General features: G+C 51.2%; 1 protein-coding gene across 1 annotated transcript in view; it reads left to right on the top strand.

The window, feature by feature from the left end:
* Positions 1 to 4432: 4432 nt before the first annotated feature.
* Positions 4433 to 22700, top strand: part of PAQR5 (progestin and adipoQ receptor family member 5) — a 103198-nt gene continuing 84930 nt past the window's right edge. The window contains exon 1 of the mRNA XM_055277971.2: positions 4433 to 4579. The gene's annotated coding sequence lies outside the window, so the exon portion shown is untranslated. The remainder of the gene's footprint in view (positions 4580 to 22700) is intronic.

Genomic DNA, 22700 nt, shown 5'->3' with positions numbered 1-22700 from the left:
TCTACTAAAAATACAAAAATTAGCCAGGTGTGGTGGTACCTGAGTCCCAGCTACTCGGGAGGCTGAGGCAGGAGAACCACTTGAACCTGGGAGGCGGAGGTTGCAGTGAGCCAAGATGGTGCCATTGTAATCCAGCCTGGGTGACAGAAAAAAAAAAAAAAAAAGCCATGGCCAGACTGTGAGGTAGTAGGAAAGGGAGTTAGAGGGAGGTAAGTCCCCCAACTCAATGTCCCCAGCAAGGACCCTATATGGCTTTACCCTCCTTTCTCCTCCATAACATGACCAGACAGGAGAAGATGCTATAGGAGACCCTCTCTGACACAGTGAGAAGTTGAGGGAAGGACAAAAGGAAGAAACTGACCTTGCTGGACCCCCTTGTGCTGCCAGTGGGGGAAAGACACTGATGTGGATTGAACAGTGTCCCCAGAATATATGTCCACATCCTAACTTCCTCTACCCGTGACTGTGATCTTATTTGGAAAAAGGGTCTTTGCAGATGTACTTAAGCTAAGGATCTTGAGATGAGCTCATCCTGACTCCAGTGACTGCTGTTCTACAGAGACGAGAGGACACAGACACACAGAGATGGCATGTGAAGACAGGCAAGATTGCGTGATGCTGCCACGAGCCCAGGGATGCTGGGAACCAGAAGCTGGAAGAGACAAGGAAGGATTCTCCCTCTCAGGGTTATTGTGGTGACCACAGAATGCACTTGGAATTGGCTTTGTAAACTGCAGAGTGATAAGCAAATTCAATATTTGGAGTTGTGTTTTATTTTCCAAAGGCCTCAGTAAACATTTGTGGAACTGACCGGTGTTGGATTGGGCACTGTGTCTCTTCACAGCCATGGGCAGAGGGACCATAAATGTAGGGGGCAGGGGTGGGCAGCGGTCAGGGGGAGCCATGGAAGCTTCAGAGGGAAAACAACTCTGCAATGCCCCAACTTGGGCCTTCTGGCCTCCAGGACCATAGGAGAATAAACGGGTGTCGTTTGAAGGTGCTGTGCATGATAATTTGTCACGGCAGCACTGGGAAACCACTGGCAACATGGACCCCTTATCTGGATGCAGTGGCAGAAAAGAAAGCTCTGCAAGAAGTTCCCGTAAAGCATGTCCTCGCCCTTAGTGCCCGTTTCCTCCTCTGTCAAATGAGGCAAATACTTCCAGCCCTGATGAGATAATGGCCTCATCAGCAGGGCGACTCCGATGGTGTGGGTGAGGCTGTTCTAGGTTTCGCGCTGCCAGGCAGCGCCTCTCTCCCAGCCTCCGTTTTCTCATCTGCCGAGTGAGGCAGTAAGCCCTGCCCTGGTGACTCCATGGCCAAGGAGAGGGGAGGAGGGAGCGGCCTTATGGATTGGGGTAGGGTTGGGTGTCAGGGGGCTGAGAACACATGTGAGGGACCTGAGTCTTGCCATATTAGCTGAGGGCGATGGTTTCTGTAGTACCGTTTCTGCTATCCAACAAGGCCTTGTAAACAAATACAACGCCTGGGCCCACCCAGGAGGAGCTGGTGAGCGCCTGAGGAGTAGATGGCCAGTGGGGATGGGTGAAGAACACATAGAATAGTGACGTCTGGTATGGCGCCCCTTGAACACACAGGCAAAGGAAGAGATGGGGCATTTTGAGTCACATCGATTGGGGTAGGACTGTTTCCCCTTAAAAATACTTTTTGAATTATGTTGCAAAGATGACAGAGGGAGACTGACATTGAAGACTGGAGCTCTCCTTCCTTCACACCCTTGCCAGGACTCCCTCTGATGGCCCCCAATCCCTGCCCCCTCTGTTTGTGGTCCCTCCGCCCATTGCCATGAGGAGACAGTGTCCAATCCAATATCAGTCAGTTCCACAAATGTTTACTGAGCCCTTTGGAAAATAAAACACAACTCCAAATATTAAATTTACTCAGAACTCTGCAGTTTACAGAGCACTTCCAAATGCATTCTGTGGTCACCACAATAACCCTGAAAGGAAAAAAAAGATGATTGTCTTCCACTCCACGGAAAAAGAAACTGAGGGTCAGAGAAGAGAGACAACTTGCTCAAGGCCATTTGATTGGAGGTTGCCTGACTCCTGGAGCTGCTCTTCCCTGTCTCCTTGCTGCCTTGCTGTCACATCACCTGCTGTCTCACTGGGTCATTTGGGCATGTGCCTCTCCCACGCCTGTATCTTCCCAAATGGTGTCAGCTGGAAACCCTCTGTGGTCTGCAGTGCTCAGCCTGGCTTTCCAGGTCTGGGCAGCTCCCTCCTTCCAGATCCCGCCTGTGATTCCAGCTCCTTTCCCTTGCTGTACAAGATTCCCACCTCTGCACTTTGCCTCACTCCTTCTTCCTGCCCACTGGTACATATCCCAGTCCTTCCCACACTTCAGGTCTCCCTCGGCTGCACAGGAGGCCCAAATCCAGCATAGATTCCTGAAGTCCTGGGTCCAAGTTCTAGCTCTGCTACTAACTTCCTGTGACTGTGTGACCTTGGACAGGTCACTTTCCCTCTCTGGGCCTCCATTTCATCACTATGAAACAGCAGTGTTGAACACAATACTCTCTAAATGCATCTCTATGTGGTCTAAGTAGCCCCCTCCCCGGCCCCTCCCTGCCCTTCCCCCTCCTCTGATTATCCTGTGTGCTCACCATCCACAATCCCCTCTCCTGGCTCCACATCGTTCTCCAAAGTGTTCATGTTCAATCATTCAGTTAGACTTTAAACTCCCTAAGAGCAGAGGAGGGTGTTTTTGGCCAAGATGCGGAGATCGATTCATCAGTAATCCACTGACCACCTCCATTTAGGTTGGGAGCCTCTTTATCTTCCCTCTTTAGTTTCTTCAAGGTGCACACAAGGATACCTACAGCAGGCAAGAGTCCAGGTGGGGCACCAGGCATCTCTGCTCATCTTGGCTGCTGGTGGTGGGGTGCCTGCCTGTGCTGTGCATGCTGCAGCTTCAGCAGGGTGGGCAATCAGGTCAGTGCCAGCCTTTGCCTCACAGAGAACGCTTCACACCCTATTCTTCCCCCAAACCCATCACTGGCCCAGGCATCAAAAGGTGGCATCAAAAGCACACATCCCTGTGCTATTCCCCTTCAAAGAGCTTCATATCTAATATCTCATTGAGTTCCCCGACTAGCCTTGGAAAGGCAAAGCAGGGATTGTTAATCTCCATTTTGTAGATGGTGAGGGACTTGTCCAAGGCTACTCTGAATTCAGCATAGGGCTGGAACTGGGCTCCACTCTCCTTGTGTCCAGTCATTCTTGTCAAACTCTGGTCTGCGGAATATACATGCCTGCCTCTGTGTAGGTCCCAGTCTCTTTCCCTTTAAGAACTTAGGTCTGAGAGGACAAGTGCATGCGCACGCACACACACACACACACACACACACGCACACACACACCCTTACAAGATGCACAGCCACCAAAAAGCCTAATGAAGCAAGATGCCCAAGACCACAGTTCAGGATCCATAAAAATGGCCAGAGATAATTGACTTGCAACCTATTCACTGCAAATGGGGCAACTTAGGCCCACAGAGGGCCAGAGACTTGACCCAAGTCACAGAGTAGACCAGAGCCCAGGTCTCTGGACTCCCAGTCCTGTGCTCTCTCCACTGTCTGCACCCTCAGCAAACAAGGCAAGTCAGGGAGGAGCAGGAGCTCAGAAAGCCTGGGGCTGAAGGGTGGGAGGAAGGAGCCTGGTGGGGGACTTCGGTCCACAGGGGTGGTTGTTCCAAACTTTCTATGGCAGGGTCCGGGTGGGGGCACCAGGTAGCTGCAACGTGTTCCTTCAGTACCTGGGAGGAGACACAGAGTCTGGTTCCCCGAAGCCAAATGTTTCTTCTTTGTCCTCTGTGTCCCTTCATCTCTTATAGCTATGTCCACTGAGTGGCAGAGGTCCAGGCCCAGCACCTTCCAGTCTAGGAGCCTGTGACCTGGGACAGGATCCCTGGGGAAAGGGTGAGGGCTGGCAAAGGGCCCACCACCCCGAGCACTCCAAGAGACAGGGGTGGAACTCACTTCAAGGATTCTGAGCTGCCAGGAGCCTCTCCCACCGGCGAAGGGGACACCGCGATGGGGTTGCGAGTACCCGTTTGTATTTTTTCTCCTTCCCTGTGCTCCACCCCATGCACTTTACCGAGGTGCAAGCTCCGCAGTTCTCCCATCAAGGAGTCTCTCCAGGCTCCCTGCTGGCCTTAGGCTCCTGGGGTGGAGGTGGGAGTGGGGTACATGGGCCCTAGGAGAATGGGGTGTGAGAGACTCCCCTGGGCTCATGGCTTTGGTGGCACCTCAGGCTGTGGAATGGGGTGGCGAGTCCTTGGAAGTCACAGAGCCCAGGGTCGGTGGCACGTGATGAGGCGCAGGCCTGGCTCAGGGAGTGGTGCCCACCGCCCTCGGCTCCTCCCCCGGGGCCGCCCCGCCCCGCGCGGGAGGGGACGGGCGGGGACCGGCATGGGTAGGCGCGGCGACCCGCAGGGCCAGGTGCAGGGCCTGCGATTCCGGGGTCGCCGCAGCCCGGGAGGAGTGTGTCTGGTCTCCGGCCTGCCTGTGCTGTCCCCGCGCCCTGTCCACTGGACTCCCGAGACCCTCGGAACCCAGGTAACCCGGGGCGGGACTCCCCGCCGCGCGCCGCCTCCCCACCTCCCGGTCCACGCGCACCCGCCCACCGCGGCCGCCCCAGCAGCCCTGCGCCCGTGGAGCCCGGGTGGCCGCTCCGAGGGCGGGTCTGGGAAAGTTTGCGCCGGGGCGGCCCTGATCCGGCGGCGGTGCGGCTCGGCCACTTTCACCGCACGCGGGGCCAGTGTGAAGGTGGGGCGGCCGCCGCCGTGCAGAAGGCTCTCTGCTGCAATCGAGGGCGGTGAGGGGAGCTGTTGCCTTCTTGCACCTTTTCTCTCACTCTCCAGGGCGTTTGCGCCGCTTACCCTTCCTCCACCGCCCCCCTCCCGCCATCCCCACTTTAATAAAACCCTTGGATTGGGGCTGCACAGTTGGCGATTTCTTTACACCTGTGCTTCCCGCCTCCCGAGCCCAGATGTGAGCCTGGGCTGAGCAGGACCGTGTGGGTGAGGGGCGGCCCACTGCCTGCGGGGGTCGGTCCCGGCCCTGTTGAAGTGGGTGCCCAGCTACAGGGAGTTCCCCGTGCTCTGTCATTGGCCTCCCCCCTGGCCACAGCCCCCAGCTGGGCATCTCTTGGCTCCCCTAGCACTTCCCAAGTCCCAGTCGGATGAGCCCAGAAGAGGGGGTGGACCCCAGCCCAGGAGAGCGAGAACTCAGGAGCCAGGTACCTCTTATCCATGAGCAGAACCGGCTTCCTCCCGCTTAGGTTGGAGGAGGGCTCAGCTTAGTGGGAGTCGGGGGTGACAACTGCCCCTTCCCACGCAGAGCCATAGAGAAGAGATGGGGAGAGGTCAGGGGATCTGAGAAGAGCCAGCAGCCAACAGGGACACATCCCTGATTTCATTTGAACCTAACAAACCAATGGCGAGTAGACATTAGCACATGAGCAGATGAGAAGACAAGGAGGCCCAACGAGGCTCAGCCATTTGCTGGAGAAACTGGTGGACTTTTCTCCACCACTGAGTGGCGGATTTCCCACCACATGCTTCCAGGGCCGGATGGTTGCTTCTGCATTCTTGCAGTGCCCTTGACTCAGCAGAGGTTTGTTTCTTTGCCCCCACTCCCCACCCCCCTAGGTTCTGCCTGTGAAAGAGGTTCAGGGGAGAGGGCACCTCCAAGCAGACACAAACTCCAGTCAGGAAAGTCCTCCAAGAGCCAGCCAGAGCCTTGCTAAGCTCCCAGAACTGCAGGAGGGCAGAGACTTGCTTTGTTCCCTGCGGTAGCCATAGTACCTGGCACACGGAAGGTGCTCTGCGACAATGGAATGATTAGCCTGCAACAGCAAAGCTTCTTTTCCAACTGCCTTATCTTTGCCCTTGGTAAGCAGAAAGGGCACTCTGAAAAGTTGAATCAGAAAGGTGTCCAGCCCCACCACTGAGATCCTTTGGCACCCTTACCCACGTGGGGCAACATTTTCCCCTTACACCAAGGGCACATCCTTAATCTTGTGTGCTTTTCTTTCTTTCCTTTCTCTCTCTCTTTCTTTCTTTCTTTGTTTCTTTCTTTCTTTCTCTTTCTTTTCTTTTTCTTTTTTCTTTCTTTCTTTCTCTTTCTTTTCTTTCTTTCTTTCTCTCTTTCTCTTTCTCTTTCCTTCCTTCCTTCCCTTCTTTCTCTTTCTCTCTTTCTCTTTCTTTCTTTCTCTTTCTTTTCTTTTTCCTTCTTTCTTTTTTTCTCTCTTTCTTTTCTTTCTTTCTTTCTCTCTTTCTCTCTCTCTTTCTTTCTTTCTTTCTCTCTCTCTCTCTCTCTCTTTCTTTCTTTCTTTGTCTCGCTCTATTACCCAGGCTGGAGCGCAAGGGCGAGATCTCAGCTTACGGCAACCTCCGCCTCCCAGGTTCAAGCAATTCTCTTGCCTCAGCCTCCCGAGTAGCTGGGATTACAGGCACCTGCCACCACTCCTGGCTAATTTTTGTATTTTTAGTAGAGACAGGGTTTCACCATGTTGGCCAGGTTGGTCTCGAACTCTTGACCTCAGATGATCCACCCGCGTTGGCCTCCCAAAGTGCTGGGATTACAGGCGCGAGCCACCTCGCCCAGCCCCCATGTGCTTTTCCAGAGAGACAGGGGACTTTCACTTTACCCTTGTCCCGCCAAGGAGAGGCCGGGGCTGGTGGGTTCCATGCCCAGCTTGGCCCTACCTTAGATTGGAGACAGAGCAACTTTGTCCCTTTACATAGAATTCTTACACATCCCTCCAGAGGTAAGAATTGGAATTGGAATTATTTGGAAACTTTAATCTTCATTGTCTCCTCTCTCTCCTTACCACTCCACGGGGCAGCTATGTATTGGGGGAAGAGAAGGTGCTTTTCTGGGCCTCAATTTCCTCATCTGTAAAATGAGAACAACAGACCCCGTGTGGTTTTAGGAGATAATAAGTTGTTCCAAAGGACTCTGTGGGCTGCGAAGCAAACTGTAAGAGCAGATTGTTATTTTCTCCTGTGTGTCAGCCTGGCCTCCCTGGTCGGCGGTAAGTCCTTTCTCAGCATCTTGGTATCCCTCACTCATCCTGAGTGCACAGAAGGTTTGCGAGACATATTTTCAAAAATAATCCCTATAGGAAAAGAAAAATTGTGAATTCATAAGAAATGGGGGGAGATTTCTTTTTTTTTTTTTTTTTAGTCCAGTGTTAGGAGTCAAGAATGGTGGCAGGAAACTGGGCAGGGCCATGTGTGAGTACAGGGACAGCTCTCAGGGGTGGTGGGGGTGGTAGGTTTGTGCATGGGCTTGAGCCCCAGTCAGTCTCTCAGTGGCTTCCTCCAGGAAACAAAACTGACCAACTCCGGGTTGGTCAGATATATATATTTGAGACAGGGTGTTGCTCTGTCTCAACAGAGCAGGCTGGAGTGCAGTAGTATGATCTCAGCTCACTGCAACCTCCGCCTCCCCATCTCGAGCTATCCTCCTCACCTCAGCCTCCTTAGTAGCTGGGACTATAGGCACGCACCACCATGCCTGGCTAATTTTTGTATTTTTTGTAGAGGTGGGGTCTCACTATGTTGCCCAGGCTGCTCTCGAACTCCTGAGTTCGAGCGATCTGTCTGCCTCTACCTCCCAAAGTGCTGGGATTACAGGTGTGATCCACCATGCCCAGCCAGAAATGGGGACTTTCAAATTCCTCTCCCTCCCTCCCCATGTAAGGGGAGGGGACATCCCACCATGCAGGGGAGGATCAGTAGGAGGGAAGGAAGGGTCTGAGAGGCCCTGTAGTTGGAGGTGGCCAGTGTCTTGCTCATCGACGGTCAGGGCAGAGTGAGGGATGTAGGAGTCCCTGGCAGTGCCCTGAGGATGCCGCCCACCTTGCTGTGAAGAAATCCTCCCCTCAGTCAGGACTTTTGGGGCCCTGCCAGGAACCCTCTGTGACCCCTGGACTCCTCAGCAGACCCAGGTGTCTGCCTTTACCTGAGAAGAGGCCAGCACACCCGGAGTTGGTCAGTTCTGTTTCTGGAGAAAACCGCTGAGAGACTGACTGGGGCTCAAGCCCATGAACAAGCCCACCATCCCCACCACCCCTGAGAGCTGTCCCTGTACTCACGCATGGCCCTGCCCAGTTTCCTGCCACCATTCTTGACTCCTAACAAGGATCCAGCAGAGTAAGAGCTTTAGACCCAGAGTCTCTAAGCTGGACTAATCCTTAGCAGCCATGTCCCCCTGCTCCTTCTCTGCTTCATTTTCCATGGCTCGCATCCCCTTCTGATGGCCTGTAGATTTCACTCCTTAATGTTGTTTGCCATCTGTCCTCCCTGTTAGAACAGCAGCTCTGTGAGGGCAAGGCCTTTTGTCTCTCTCATTCCATGGTCTCTCCGCAGAGATCAGAGTGTGGTAGGTGCTCAGTTAACATGCGCTGAGTAGATGAACACATCCAATGCACCATTTCTCAGTATACAGATGGGGAGACTGAGACCCAGAGGCGAGGAGTGACTCTTGGAGGCACAGCTGGAGCTTTTCCTAATTAGACTCAAGTTAATTCAAAGTTGGGTCTCTGTCCCCCACTCTGAATTACCTTGGTTGCTAGGGGTGCTTAAGAGGCCCTTGGCGAGAACCTTCAGGCCAGCTGCCTCCAGAGTTACCCAAAGGGGCAGCTCCCAGACTGAACGGACAGCTGCCACATGAGGCGACTGGAGAGTTCCAGAAAGGAGTTATCCCCATCAGACCTCCATCCTCAAAGAAAACCTCCCAGGGCTGCTCTCCCAAGGCAGCCAGTTCCTCTGCTAGTGAGTTCTCTCCTGGTGAAAATAGTGCCCTCTGCAGGCAGCCTTTTACAATTCCCCAGTGCAATTAAATAAATAAATAAATATAATAAATAAATAAATAAGCAAATTAATTAATATATTAATTAATTCTCCAGTGCACTGGAGAACTAAGGAAGTCCAAAGCCAGGCTCCAGGCAGCCATGGAAAAAGGGGTGGCATTCCCATGGACTTGGGCTAGGGATAACTGACCAGTCTGAGAAGTGCAGCCAGAGGCCCAGGGAAGCCTTGGGGTTCTGAGGCCTCACTTGGGAATCTGGCAAGAGAGCCTAGAGGCCACAGTGCTCAGCATGCCCCCCACAGAGAAGCAGATCTTGTGCAGGCCTCTACATTCCATCCATGGGGAGTTTTGGCTTTTTTCCCCAAGCCCAGCTATTGACCCCAAACATCTTTTTCCATCGTGATTGTGGTTTGCCAAATTCAGGGTTGGAATGCACCTGAACCTTGGAGCTGGGGGAACGACTCCAGAAATTAGGCCTTGAAGGATATATAGGAGTTTTCGAGCTTGTTGGAAAAGTTAGGGAGGAAGGGGACAGGCAGGTGAGGGAGCAGTGATAATGCTTTGCCTGAAGAAACGAATCTGTAATGGGGCCTTTTTCTGTGACTGAGGCCATTGTAGGCCCTTCCCTACCCCACCATCCTTGTCCCCAACCACCCTCTATGGGCTCCTTGCTCCTGAAGAGGGTGAGTCCCTGACCTAAGACAGAGCTTCATGCACTGCTGTCCTGGCCTTCTCTTTATTACCACTGTTACTACAAGTTTGCTGACTTTCAGCCACAGTGGATGGAAAAGTACGCCTGTTGCAACACGACGTGAGTCAGTTGTTCATAAATAATGGGATTGCACCGTCAGCTCTGATGCCCTGGTGTCTGGCCCATAGTTGGAGACATGGTGTTGGCTCCTTGGAGAAAAGGGTAAGGGTGACTCTAGACGTCAGTTTGAAATTACGCAGTATGGCAGTGAGGATCAAGCAGGTGCGAGAGACACAATCATTTTTGGCATCTAGGAAAAAAGATAGTGCCCCCAAAGCAGTGATCCAAGATTTAATTCTTACACATGCCCTGTCCTCCGATCCAGGTTTTGCCTTACATAGTCATCCTCTCTTCTGACCTTGACCTCAGCCAGGACCACCCCCAGCATGCTATGGACTTAAGGGGTGAGTTTTGCCCAAGCCTCAGAGAGGGTCTTTCTGCCTGGACACACCACAGCCCCTTCAGACAGTCTTCCTCTGATTATCTGGGAACCCTGTGACCAAGATGGTCAGGTTCACCTTGGTGGGATTCATTTGGAGCCTGCCAGAGACACAGAGCCCAACTATGATAGCTTCTAGACCCCAGAGTCCCAAATTCAGCCACTTCACTAGCTTGCCACTTGTCTTGGAGTTGATCACTGCACTCCCGGGAGCTGAAAGCTAGTGTGGTTGGTAGAGAGCCCTGGATTCTAATTCAGACACTATCTAATGCATAGTGTGACTTTGATCCTGTCACTTCCTCTGCCTCAGTTTCCTCTTCTGTACAGCTTGGATTCATCATGGTGTCTCAACCTCAGCACTATTGACTTTCGGGACCGGATAATTCTTTGTTTGTGGTGGGCGGTGGAGAGGAGGGATGTGCTGTGCATTGTGGGAGGTTAGCAGTAACCCTGGCTTCTACCCACCAGACACTGCACCATCACCTTCCCTTCCCTTCCTGGCAAACAAAACTGTCTCCAGACGTTGCCAAATGTCCTCTTGGGGATGCCCAATCTCTGGTTGAGACCCCTGGGTTCAATGATCTATAAAGACCCTCCCAACAGTCATCCTCAGGACAGGGGAGACCGTTTTCTCTTTCCAGCTCCTGTTTCATGAATGTGGACTGGGTGTGAATGAAGAGTCAACAGGTGGGGTGTGCAAGGACTTATGGGTGGAGGGGCCCCTTGGACCTCATGCTGAGAGCCAAGGCCAGTTCTCTTCGCCTTCCAGACCTTGGGTTACATAAGTCGGGGTGGGTGGGGCGAGGCTCGGGGTGAGGGGGAGAGAGGCCTGAGGTTCGGGCCCGCACACTAAGGTCAGTGGCCTTCCAGCGCGGGGCAGCGTGGTGACTAATCATCTATCCATGTCCTAGGACTCAGCATTCCACCCACTTTCCCCTCTCACGCTGCCCTGGGAGGGGACACAGGAAGTGAATCAGCCCACCCACCAAGCAGAGGAGGGAGAGAGGGTGGAGTGTGGTGTTGTTAGATGCAAGGGCACGCCTGCGCCGGCCTACCCTGGGTTTTATTTTGTTTATTCCTTCCAAGTTAGCTGTTTATTAACTTCGTCCACGGAAACCTCCTTCTGACCTTGTTGCTTAATGGAAGGGCAGACAATCTTTGGCAGGGGGAGGGGTTTGTTGATGAATATTAGAAGTAAATCACTGTTCTGGGAATAACAGGCTGTGAGGTTTGGGATAGTACTAACCCAGAGCTATTGGTTTGGGGAATTCATTCCTTCATTGAAGAAACTGTGCTCTGGACTGTGGGCTAGATGTGGGGCAGGAGAAGGGAATGAGACATAATGCCTGCCTGCAGAACCCCTCAGTCTCGGAGGGCAGATATGGCTGTCAGACTGTCCCTGCAGGGTACTGGGAATGTACATGGAATGCATGGAGTGGGGTGTGGGCAGCTCCACCCAGCTGTGTTGCGGGGAATTGGGGGTGGGCAGCTGGGGCAACACATGTGCTTGGGGAGGTGGTGGGAATGTTCAGGCAGCTTCCCGAGAGGAAGAGGTGGAATTTTTGTTGTGTTATTTTGTTGTTACCTTTTGTTATTGCGGTAAAACATACAAAACATAACATTTACCATTTAACCTTTTTTTTTTTTTTTTTGATACGGCGTCTTTATCTGTTGCCCAGGCTGGAGTGCAATGGCACCATCTCGGCTCAGCACAACCTCTGCCTCCTGGGTTCAAGCAATTCTCCTGCCTCAACCTCCCCAGTAGCTGGGATTACAGGCGCGTGCCACCACGCCCGGCTAATTTTTGTATTTTTAGTAGAGACAGGGTTTCACCATGTTGGCCATGATGGTCTCGATCTCTTGACCTCATGATCCACCCGCCTCAGCCTCCCAAAGTGCTGAGATTACAGGCGTGAGCCACCGTGCCCAGCCCATTTAACCATTTTTTAAGTCTGCAATTCATCGTCCTTAAGTACATTCACATTGTTGTGCAACCATCACTACCATCCATCTCTACACTTTTTTTATCATCTCTCAATTGAAACTCTGTACCCAATAAACAATAATTTCCCATTCCCCCTCCCCCAGCCCCTGGCAACCACCATTCTCCTTTCTGTCTTTTTATGAATTTGAGTACTCTAGATACCTCCCGTAAGTGAAATCATGCTGCACTTGTCTTTTTGTGACTGGTTAATTTCACTTAGCATAGTGTCTTCAAGTTTCATCCATGTTGTGGCATGTGACAGAATTTCCTTCCTTTTTAAGGCTGCATAATATTCCATTATGTATACATCACATTTTTTTTTTTTTTTTTGAGAGATAGTCTCGCTCTGTCACCCAGGCTGGAGTGCAGTGGCACGATCTCGGCTCGTTGCATCCTCCACCTCCCGGTATATACCACATTTTGTTTATCATTTGTTACTGACTTCGGTTGCTTCACCTTTTGTCTGCTGTGAATAATGTTGCTATGAACATGGAAATGCAAGTATCTGTTTGTGTCCCTGCTCTCACTTCCTTTGGATGCATGCCTAGAAGTGGAGTTTCTGGGTCATATGGTGGTTCTATGTTTAAGTTCTCGAGGAATCATCAGAGTATTAAGGAAGAGGTGTTTGAATTAGGTTTTAAGGATGAGCGTGGGATCTCTGGGCAGCTCAGAGGGAAGGGAAGGGAAGAGGAGGGAAGGAAAAAGCCCAGGCTGCATGAAGAAAGTGGCGCCGAGGTGTTTGTGCCTGGGGCTGGAGATGAAGTCATGAGGGTGGGAGGGGCTGGGGAGAGTAGGGAAGGTCTTGCACCCTTCATCCCCCGCCAGGCTGGGGAACTTGGGCTCTGCCCTGTGGACAGTGAGAAGTGTCGAAGGAGTTTTCATCAGGAAGTGAGGCTGATGGTCATCTTAGAAGGATATAGTTGGGAGGGATGTCCCAGGTGGACTGAGAGGGAAAGAGGCTTCAGGCAAGAAGACCAAGTGGGAGAAAGCTGGGGGACCCTGTGGCTGTCGGTGGGGAGGTAGAGGGAGCAAGTCTGAAGGGTGCTGTGCCACACAAGGGTGCCCAGGATTCTGGTTTGTTGGCTGGGTTGATGGTAGTGCAGGCACCTGGGTAAGCTCACTGGAGGAGCAGCCGGCTTAACAACATGAGGAGTGGATAAACTTGGGCCTGGTGGCTTTGAGGGGCCCACAGAACCACCAGGAGATGAACTTAGAGATGAGGCATTGACAAGTGTGAAACGGCATTGCAGAGATAGTTGCTGAGTACAAGGTGAGAAGCCAGTCAAGGGCCAGGGCAAGGACTGCCCTCAGATGACCTGGAGGGCCCTGCGGAGTTGAAAGCCAGGACACAGGGTGGCCCCTGCTCAGTGTGGCTCAATCCCTGCCCTGGGCATGTCATATCAATCCACACATTTTCATTGCCAAGCTTGGGGCTGCATGCTTGGTTTGGGCACTGTGGGTAGAGACCCAGAGATCAACATGACCTAGTGACTTTAATTCATTTATTCATCCCATAAAGCTCAGAGAATGGAATCTGGCCAATACCTTTGCACAGCTAAAGACTGAATGTCTGCAGGAGAAATGGAGTGTGTTATGGAAATGTATCATGGGGACATGACAGGCTAGAGCAGGATTTCTCACCTTGGCCCTGCTGACATATTGGGCCAGATAATTCTTTGTCGTGTGGGACTGTCCTGTGCACTGCAGGATGTTTAGCAGCATCCCTGGCTTCTATGAAACAGATGCCAGTAGCCACACACAACCTCTCCCTGCTTGTGACAACCAAAAATATCTCCAAACATTGCCAAATGTCCACTGGGGAGCAAAACCACCCCCCAGTGAGATCCATTGGTCTAATGGTCAAAAAAGGTTTCTTTGAGGTAGTTATATTAATCTGAATTCCAGAAGATAGATAAGAATTAATTAGGATACAGCAGGGGTGGAGAGTGGAGGAGAGTATTCAAGGCACAGGTTCCAGCAAGTGCAAAGGCCCTGAGGTGAGAGAGAGCATGGAGGCAGCAGTGAGGAACCTGGTGTAGCTTCCTCACTGAATGAATGGGGAAGGCTTTGATTAGGCAAGCAGTGGTGAAGGTGGGAGAGAAGGGTCAGATTCCGGGGATCTTCCGGAGGGAACACTCTAGGTTCTGATGACCGAAAGGGTTTGGACATGAGAGTGCTAAGGAAATCCTCCAGGTGCAGAGAATGAAACCGACTAGAAGCTGGTGAATTACATTTGGAGCATGCTGGGTTGGAGATACCTGGGAGACAGCAGGTGGGGTCCTGAGCTCAGAAGAGAGGTCTGGTTGGAGCTACACAGTTGGAAGCTACATGCATACAGGTGATGAGAGAAGCCCTGGGAGAGCCTGCAGACTGAGAAGTGGAGCATGGAGAGGAGGGCCTGGCAGGAAGCAGCAGGAGCTCCAACATTTAGAGATGGAGAACGAGTTCCAGGAGAGATAGTGGAAGACCGTATGGAGAATGGTGCTGTGGAGGCCCATGGAAGAGTGCTCCAGGCGCAGGGCACGGGCCACTGTGAAGCCTGTGGAGCATGAGCAAGTGGATGTGGACTGAGAAGTGGCTGGGGATTTTGAAGTGCTACGAGGAGGAACCAGACTGAGATGGTTGAGGAATGGGCAGCAGGTGGGAAAAGAGGCAGCTGGCAGACAGTTTTTCCAAAAATGTGTCAGTAGATGCGAGGAGAGAGTGAAGAAGCCAGAAAGGGAAGTGGGTTTAGGATCTCACTGGGAAGAGTTTTCATCCTCCTATCTCCCCCGATCTCCCTGTTCCCTCCCTCCTCAGAGGCAATGTTACCAGTTCCACGCATGTGTTAGAAAAGACGTATACAGATTATTTCCTCCGGATGGTGGCACATGCATGCACTCTGCTCCTGAGTCTTAATTTTTCCACCTAGCTACCTACTGTGAGGTTTTTCCATATCAGTACATAGAAAGCTGCTTCTTGGCCAGGTGCAGTGGCTCACACCTGTAATCCCAGCACTTTGGGAGGCTGAGGCAGCTGATCACCTGAGGTCAGGAGTTTGAGACCAGCCTGGCCAACAAGGTGAAATGCCGTCTCTACAAAAATACAAAAATTAGCCGAGCATGATGGTAGGTGTCTGTAATCCCAGCTACTTGGGAGGCTGAGGTGGGAGAATCACTTGAACCTGGGAGGTGGAGGTCACAGTGAGCTGAGATTGCTCCACTGCACTCCAGCCTGGGTGACAGAGTGAGACTCCGTCTAAAAAAACAAAACAACAACAGCAACAAAAGAAAGCTGCTTCTTCCTTGCTTATGGATGTCACAGAACTTATTTAACTAATCTGTTTTTTGGACATGGAGGTGGTTTTGAGCCTTTTGCCACCACAAATGATTTCCCACAGAATCCCCTTGTACTTCAGTCATTTTGCAAATGTAGGTGGCTATAGGTAGGATAAAGTCCTAGAAGTGGAATTGGTGGTTCAAGGGTATGTGCGTTTATATTTGGAAAGATATCGGCAATGTGCTTTCCATAGAGTTTGTAAGTATGTACCCGCCTACCAGCAGTGGATGAGGATACTCATTTACCACACCCTCCAACAGAGAGTGTTACCAAACTCACCAATATTTGCCAATTTGGAAGACAAAAAATGATTTCTTGATATAGTTTTAACCTGCATTTTTGAAAAGGTTAAATATATTATCACAGATATAAAAGTCATTTGAATTTCCTTTTCTGTGGACTGTCTATATGTTTTATCAATTTTATTTGAAGTTGTTGATCTTTTTCTTATCCGAGGAATCAGAGGGAATCTTGATGTACTGGGGAAACTAGTCTTGTCTGGAATATACATTATACATTTTTCCCTTACCCATTTGGTCAACAATTTATTATTATTATTATTATTATTGCTGTTACTGCTGTTTTTTAAGAATTATGAGTATTGATGGAAGAGATTCACTAGAGAGGGCATCTCTGATATGGAGGTCCTTGAGGAAGCATTTAGGTGAGTTCCAGAATGAACCAGGGCTTGTCCTTAGGCAGGAAGGGAGATACCTCGCTGTCATGACAGGTAGAAAGGAGGGAAGAGGGAGCTGTGTGCCAGGAATTGGATGGCTACACATTGAAAGAGTGAAGGAGATCGTGAGTTCATCTAGGGAAGGGGCTGTGTTCACGAGAGAGCAAAAGTTAGAGGGGTGAGAGAGTTCACCGATGTAGCGAGAGTGATTGCACTGATGAAGCCTGGAACCTGAGTTAGATGAGGGAAGTGAGTGGATGGTGTTCTGACGTTTGCTTAGATTTTGTATTTGTTTGTATGGCATTTGTTAGTCACAGGGCCAAACAATCAGCCCAAGTTGTTTCCATCTCCCCTGCAACTTAAAATCCATGCTCTGAATCACTTCCTTATCTAACTCTGATGCACCCTGCCAATCTTTCCCTGCCCTTAGTCACCCAGGCCGAGGTACCAAATGAGTTGGGACAGCCTCTATGCCCCAGTGCCCACAGGGGTTATTTAAACTAGCCATTCCTAACCTGCTCAACCTGCCCTACTGTGCTTTTCCCCTTGAAACCCAATAAAGGATCTGACCGAGGCCTCCTGCTCACTGACCAAAGCCTGGTGATTCCCCTGCAGCCACACACTGGGTTTGGTGTGGCCCTTCCTCTTGGGAAATGCAGGTAATACATTCTTCTTTAAGCAGCATTGCCTCTCTCTGTTATCACTCAGTTGCCTCCATCAGTTAAAATCCTGCAGGTACAATTGAGACCACAAAGGACCCTCAAACAGGAATAGAATGTAAGGGTCAGTAAACTGCAGGCCCAGTGATGCTCCAGAGCCATCAGAGCATGAGTGGTTAAATAAGCAAGCTCTCCAGGAAGACTTCCTGGAGGAGGTGGGCTGGGGAGATGGATTTTGAAGAATGGAGATGAGGAGATGCCTTGTAGTGGGAATGGCAGGAGCAAGCTGGGGGGTGCAGGGAAGTGTGTGGGTGTGTTTGGGTGTCCGGGAGGACAGCAATCAGAACTGAAGGAGGCTGGAGGAAAATCTGTAATGAGGAGGTTAATCTGATGGTGTATAGAGGAGGCAGGGGCGATAGGGTCCAAGAGGTAGGGTGGAGCCTGCAGATGCTTTTTGAAAACAGGATTTTTCTTTCCAAGAATGATTGATTTTGTGGTAACTCCTTCTGGGGGCTCAGAGTGGGGCTTGAAGATGCCTATGATGAAGGACCTAGATGTGTGTTCCAACCTTGCATTAGGTCCAACTTGACTCTTGCTATACAGTAAACCCCCTACCCTGCTACCTTTTGGTTACCACATTAACAAAACCCCATTCCTGGCTGAGCTCAATCATCTGACTTTGCCCTTCAACCCTGGCAAAAGTCATCCTCTTCTCTCTCTTCTGCTTGTTACAGCAGCAGGGGAACTTCCCTCCTATCTGAAGTGAGCCTCAGCCCTCTTGGTGCCTTCTTCCGCCCCAAGAAAACCCCCCTTCTCCCGCCCAGTCCCCCGCCCTCCCCCAGGATCAGCTGCCCATACCTGGTGACTGCTTCTGACTTTCCAGGGGCATTTGACTTGAGAAAAAAAAAAAAAGAAACCGGAAGACCAAAAAGTCTTTAAAGCATGAAGACTTGAGCAACACTGGTCGGATGATGGGTGGTGGCATTGCTGTACTGAAACTTGAGGCCTTGTTCCACACTGCCTTAAATGACAGAGACTCTTTTTTGGGGGTGGGGATTTGCCCGTTCTAATAATGCTGGCCTAGGTCACAGTCCTATGTGCTATAAATCAGTAAATCCATGGGAAGTTCACAAACGCATGCACCTACTTGGCAATTCCTCGTGCTACCTTGGAATTTCTCTTGTATTGTTGCTTACGCAGTTATTTACGTTTTTGAGAGTGGAATTTGTGGGGAAGTCATCTCATATTCAGCAAGTGCTTGCCTAGTTCTCACGAACCCTGAACTGGGCCAGGTGGCATGGATCTTAAACCCTTGGTGTACGTGTTTTACCTCCCCAGTAAAGACCCTGTCATGACTCCCTGATATGCCGTATAGTCCCCATTGCCAATGTAAAGAATAAGGGAACCCAGCCAGGCACAGTGTCTCAAGCCTGTAAAATCCAAACACTTTCAGAGGCCAAGGAGGGAGGATCCCTTGAGCTGAAGCGTTTGAGACCAGCCTGGGCAACATAGTGAGACCCCCATTTTTACAAAATTTTAAAAATTAGCTGGGCATGGTGGTGTGTGCCTGCAATTCCAGCTACTCAAGGGGGCTGAGGTGGAAGGATCACTTGGGCCCAGGGAGCTGAAGCTGCAGTGAGCTGTGATTGCACCACTGCACTCCAGCCTGGGCAACAGAGTGAGACTCTGTCTCAAAAACAGCAGCAACAACAACCAAATAAATAAATAAATAAAGGGAACCTAGATGGGCTGTGATTGGCAGAGAAGATTTCTTGAAAAAAGGAAGAACTCGAGCAGACAGTACGTCTAGAAAAGGTAGGAAAGGGGAAGGAAGAGAAAAGGAAGTCCACCAAGGAGGCCCCATTTCCGGCACTCTACAGAGCCAGGTGTCCCCAAGGGGAGGTTGAGTGTCAGCCCTTCAGGGTGGCCAGTGGATGGCGACTGGTCACCCCGGGGTTGGGGGGTGACAGGTGAGCAGGTGAGCCGCCTAAGAAGGAAAGGGACAGGAGGCAATGGAGTTCCTGCCAACAGCGAGGGTGGGAGTCTGTGAATGTCGCCCCCTCTCTGCCTGCTGGGGAGTCCTGGTGGGGGCTGCAAACTAGATGGGCAGGGTGGGGAGTGGGTGGACTCAGGGACCTTGCTTTTCTGTGAGGGACTGAAGTTCCTTCACAGCCGCCTCCCCAAGCACCCCATGGTAGGGAACAACCGTTCTCCCAGATCAGGGCTCACCAATGCCTCCTGCCTGGAATCCTGGCTTGCTGAAAGGGAGTGATAAGGAGCAGGGAGTTCCGAGAGGAGGGCTTCCGTTTCTGAAATAGAGGATGTCAATAGTTCATTTCTTCGGTGTTTTTGGTACACATCCTTTCTAGAACCTGACTAATCATTTTTTACAAATTGTAAGTGGAAAACAAAAGGAAATTTTGTGCAGGAGGATGAAAATTTGGCTTAAGCATGGGCTTAACCAAGCAGGAAGGGAAAGTGACTGGCCCAGTGGCCCTTCTCCCTCCTGTCCCTCCTAGTCTGGTTTGGTTTAATCTTCCCTTTGTCCTAGAGGCAGTTCCAGATGCCCAGTTGCTGGAACATTACTTCTGGGTGTAGCTTAACAAGACCATGGTCTCTGGACCAGTGATCAGCTCGCTGTGTGGTCCTAAGCAGCCACCCAACATCTCTGGGCCTTGGATTCCTACCTGGCCTCTCTTCTGGATGCATCATTTTTGCCTTTAGGTATCTGGACCATTCCCTCCCATGGATGATAAAGTCTTTGCATCACACCCTCAGGATTACCTTAAGGGCCTGAAAAGAACAGAGGGGGAGTCTGAGGAGGTGAATTCCAGCCGTGCTCTTGCAGGCTGGCTGGGCAGTGTGCTGGGGAGGAGAGGGAGCCTCTGGCTGGGCCTCCTCCACCAGGCCTGGTGTGCTGGGAACACCCCGCATTGTCTCAAGGCCTCAGATTTGACTTTCAAAGGGAAAACAGCTCTCCTGATAAGGTGGGTCTTGTTCTATGAAAGATGGCTTTGTTCCAGTGTCCTGCAGGTATGAGAAGAACAGAGGCTGCACCGGGTCTCTAGGGGGTTAGACAACTCCTGCTTTGGGGGAGCCGAAGGGTTTCATGTGCCTGGGCTGTGCCTGGTTGTGCCTTCAGCATCGCTGTCTGGGCACCTGCTGGTGCCGGGTGCTCTATTAAATGTGATCTTAGGGACCACTCTGGAAAGCAGAGCAGGAGTGGTCATATCTATTTTCTCAGCCTGGGATGAGGAAACTGAAGGGTGTGCAGCTTGTGCAGAATCCCTTGGGCTTCCCAGGGGACAGCTCAAGTCAGACTTGAACCACGTCTTAGGAATCCTTGCCCAGAGCTCCTTTCCCCACAGACTGTTTACGATGGGCTTTCACACGACTGCTACTGCGTTCTCTGCCCTTCCATTCCACCCCTTCTGCTCTCATGTGTCCCCTGCAGCATCAATGGTTGCCAGTTATTGAGGAAATGAATTCGCTTTGTTCAGGGAGGAAGATCTGGGTCTTTGTATGAATAATAAAAGAAAAGAAAAGTTTGCTCTAATAATTTCAGTGAATCCCCATAACACCTCCCCTCTCCCCAAAGCATCAGCACGTCTTCATGTTTTCCAGCATCCTTGAAGACCCAAGGAAATGGGTCTCAAATGGGGAAATCTCCAGTCTCAGGGCATAGGGGCTGGCCCCTGACTCACACTGCAGAGGTGACCGCTTTTCCACGTTTTTACCCAGCCTTACCTTCTTACCACAGCCAGCCCTGAGTGACATTCCTGTGCCAAGAAATACAAGGACCTATCTCCAAGTGTGTTTCACCTTGACCGGCACTTTCCACCTCACATACCCAGGGACACGTGTTTGGGAGAGGTGTCTAAACTATGGAAGTGATTTCTTTTCTTCTCACTTTTCATATAGAGGCCCTGCTTTTTCTCCCTGGGCAAAGTGAATCATTTCCCATGACAAGCAATGGCAGTTGGAGCTCTGGGGGCAGGGACTACCTGGGTTGAGGGACAGCTGTAGTAAGAGTCTTCCCCTCCAGCCCCTCCACTGTCATGCACTTGCCAGTCCCATGCCGCTTCCTTCCCCTTGGGCTCGGGGCAATCCTTGGGTCAGGAGCTCAAGGCCAGCCTGGAGCCTCAGAGGTGGTCCTGGGCAGTGAAGGCTCAGGGAAGGCGGAGGGCTTACTATTTACACCTTCTGGGCTCGGGCTGCACGTTTTCGGGGGCTGATTTAGATGAACTGTTATTCTCATTATTCATAGGGTTTTTTATTTTTTTATTTTTTTAAGACAGAATCTCTGTCTGTTGCCAGGTTGGAGTGCAATGGTGCGACCTTGGCTCTCTGCAACCTCTGCCTCCTGGGTTCAAGTGATTCTCAAGCCTCAGTCTCCAGAATAGCTGGAATTATAGGTGTGCTCCACCACGCCCAGCTAGTTTTTGTATTTTCAGTAGAGACGGGGTTTTGCCATGTTGGCCAGGCTGATCTGGAGTTCCTGACCACAGGTGATCCGCCTGCCTCGGTCTCCCAAGGTTCTGGGATTACAGGCATGAGCCACCGCGCCCGGCCATAAGGTTTTAAATAATGCATTTTGCCTCAACCCTTTTAAAAAAAAGCCTGTGCTTAATAATGCTAGAATTATTTTAATGCTAGAATTAAAAATGTGACACATGTCTTGTGTCACATTTCAGCCACTGGGGCTCTTAATCCACCACTGCATTCAAATGTTGTGAAGTGTGTTACTTATGATATTGGGTTAGCAGGAAAAATAATGTCCTAGCAAGAAGGAAGGAGAATACATTTTCCGTTTTATCTTGTAGCCTGGGACAGGCCAGAGAAGGCATGTCCCTGGTCATAAGTTAGAATGACAGTTGCTCTTTTTGAGTCCCGGCTATGCATCAAGGGCTTACACATGGGGCTTACACTTACTAATGCTTGAAACACCCCAAAGAAGTAGTTGCTCTGGGGATTATAAAAGTGTCCACCTAAAGAGATGCTGTGAAAATTAAGTGGGGTGTAAAATGCCCACAAGGGGTTTATTTATTTATTTTGAGATGGAGTCTTGCTCTGTCGCCCAGGCTAGGTGCAGTGGTGGGATTTTAGCTTACTGCAATGCCCGCCTCCTGGGTTCAAGCAATTCTCCTGCCTCAGTCTCCCAAGTAGCTGGGATTACAGGTGCACGCCACTAGGCCTGGCTAATTTTTGTATTTTTAGTAGAGACGGGGTTTCACCATGTTGGCCAGGCTGGTCTGGAGCTCTTGACCTCAGGTGATCTGCTCGCCTCAGCCCCTAAAGTGCTGAGATTACAGGCGTGAGCCATGCGCCCAGCCCATAAGGGGTTGAGAATAGATTGAGCGCTCAGTAGTGGTGTTTCAAATCAAACATCATCATCTCCATTTCACAAGGGAGGAAAGTGAGGCCCAGAGGGGCTTCGGGACTCAAAGCCTGGGTGAGGTGACTCTGGACCCCAAATGCCATACACACCAGGGGGATTGGTTGGACATTATGCAGGCGGGGGCATCCGCCCAGGCTCCCCCACCCCATCTAAGCTCCCCACTGGCTGTGGGGCCACTTACAAGACATGCCCTTTCCCATCTGGGCCCTGCGTCCTTCTCTGACCTCTAGTACCCACCAGTCTCTGCTGAGCGTCTGGGCCCATGCCGGTCCACCGCCCTACCCAGGTCCATGCAGCCTTCTTCCCTCTGCCAGTTCACATCTCCCTGGCTGCTTGGCTGCCCTGACCATTTTCCCCTCACCTGTGAGGTGTGCTCTTTGGGTAATGATTACGTGAAATGGCTCACCTACAGCTTTACAGATTTACAATCCCCCTAGTCCCAGCGGGTGAAGCTCAGAGTTAATGATTGCTAGAAAAGCTTCCCACAAATGCAAATCATCTAGGGAGGTGCAGTGGCTCCCTGGACGGTCCCTCACTGGCCTGGCATTGAAATGCACCCGGGGTGCTATGTCATGGCCTTCTCCACGTGCCCACCCTCCTTTCCCCTTCTCCCCACGCTGCGCTCCCACCTCT

This window comes from Symphalangus syndactylus, chromosome 5 (genome assembly GCF_028878055.3).
Source record: "Symphalangus syndactylus isolate Jambi chromosome 5, NHGRI_mSymSyn1-v2.1_pri, whole genome shotgun sequence".
Taxonomy (NCBI): Eukaryota; Metazoa; Chordata; class Mammalia; order Primates; family Hylobatidae; genus Symphalangus; species Symphalangus syndactylus.
The sequence above is the reverse complement of the archived record's forward strand: the minus strand, read 5'-3'. Positions and strand labels throughout refer to the sequence as shown.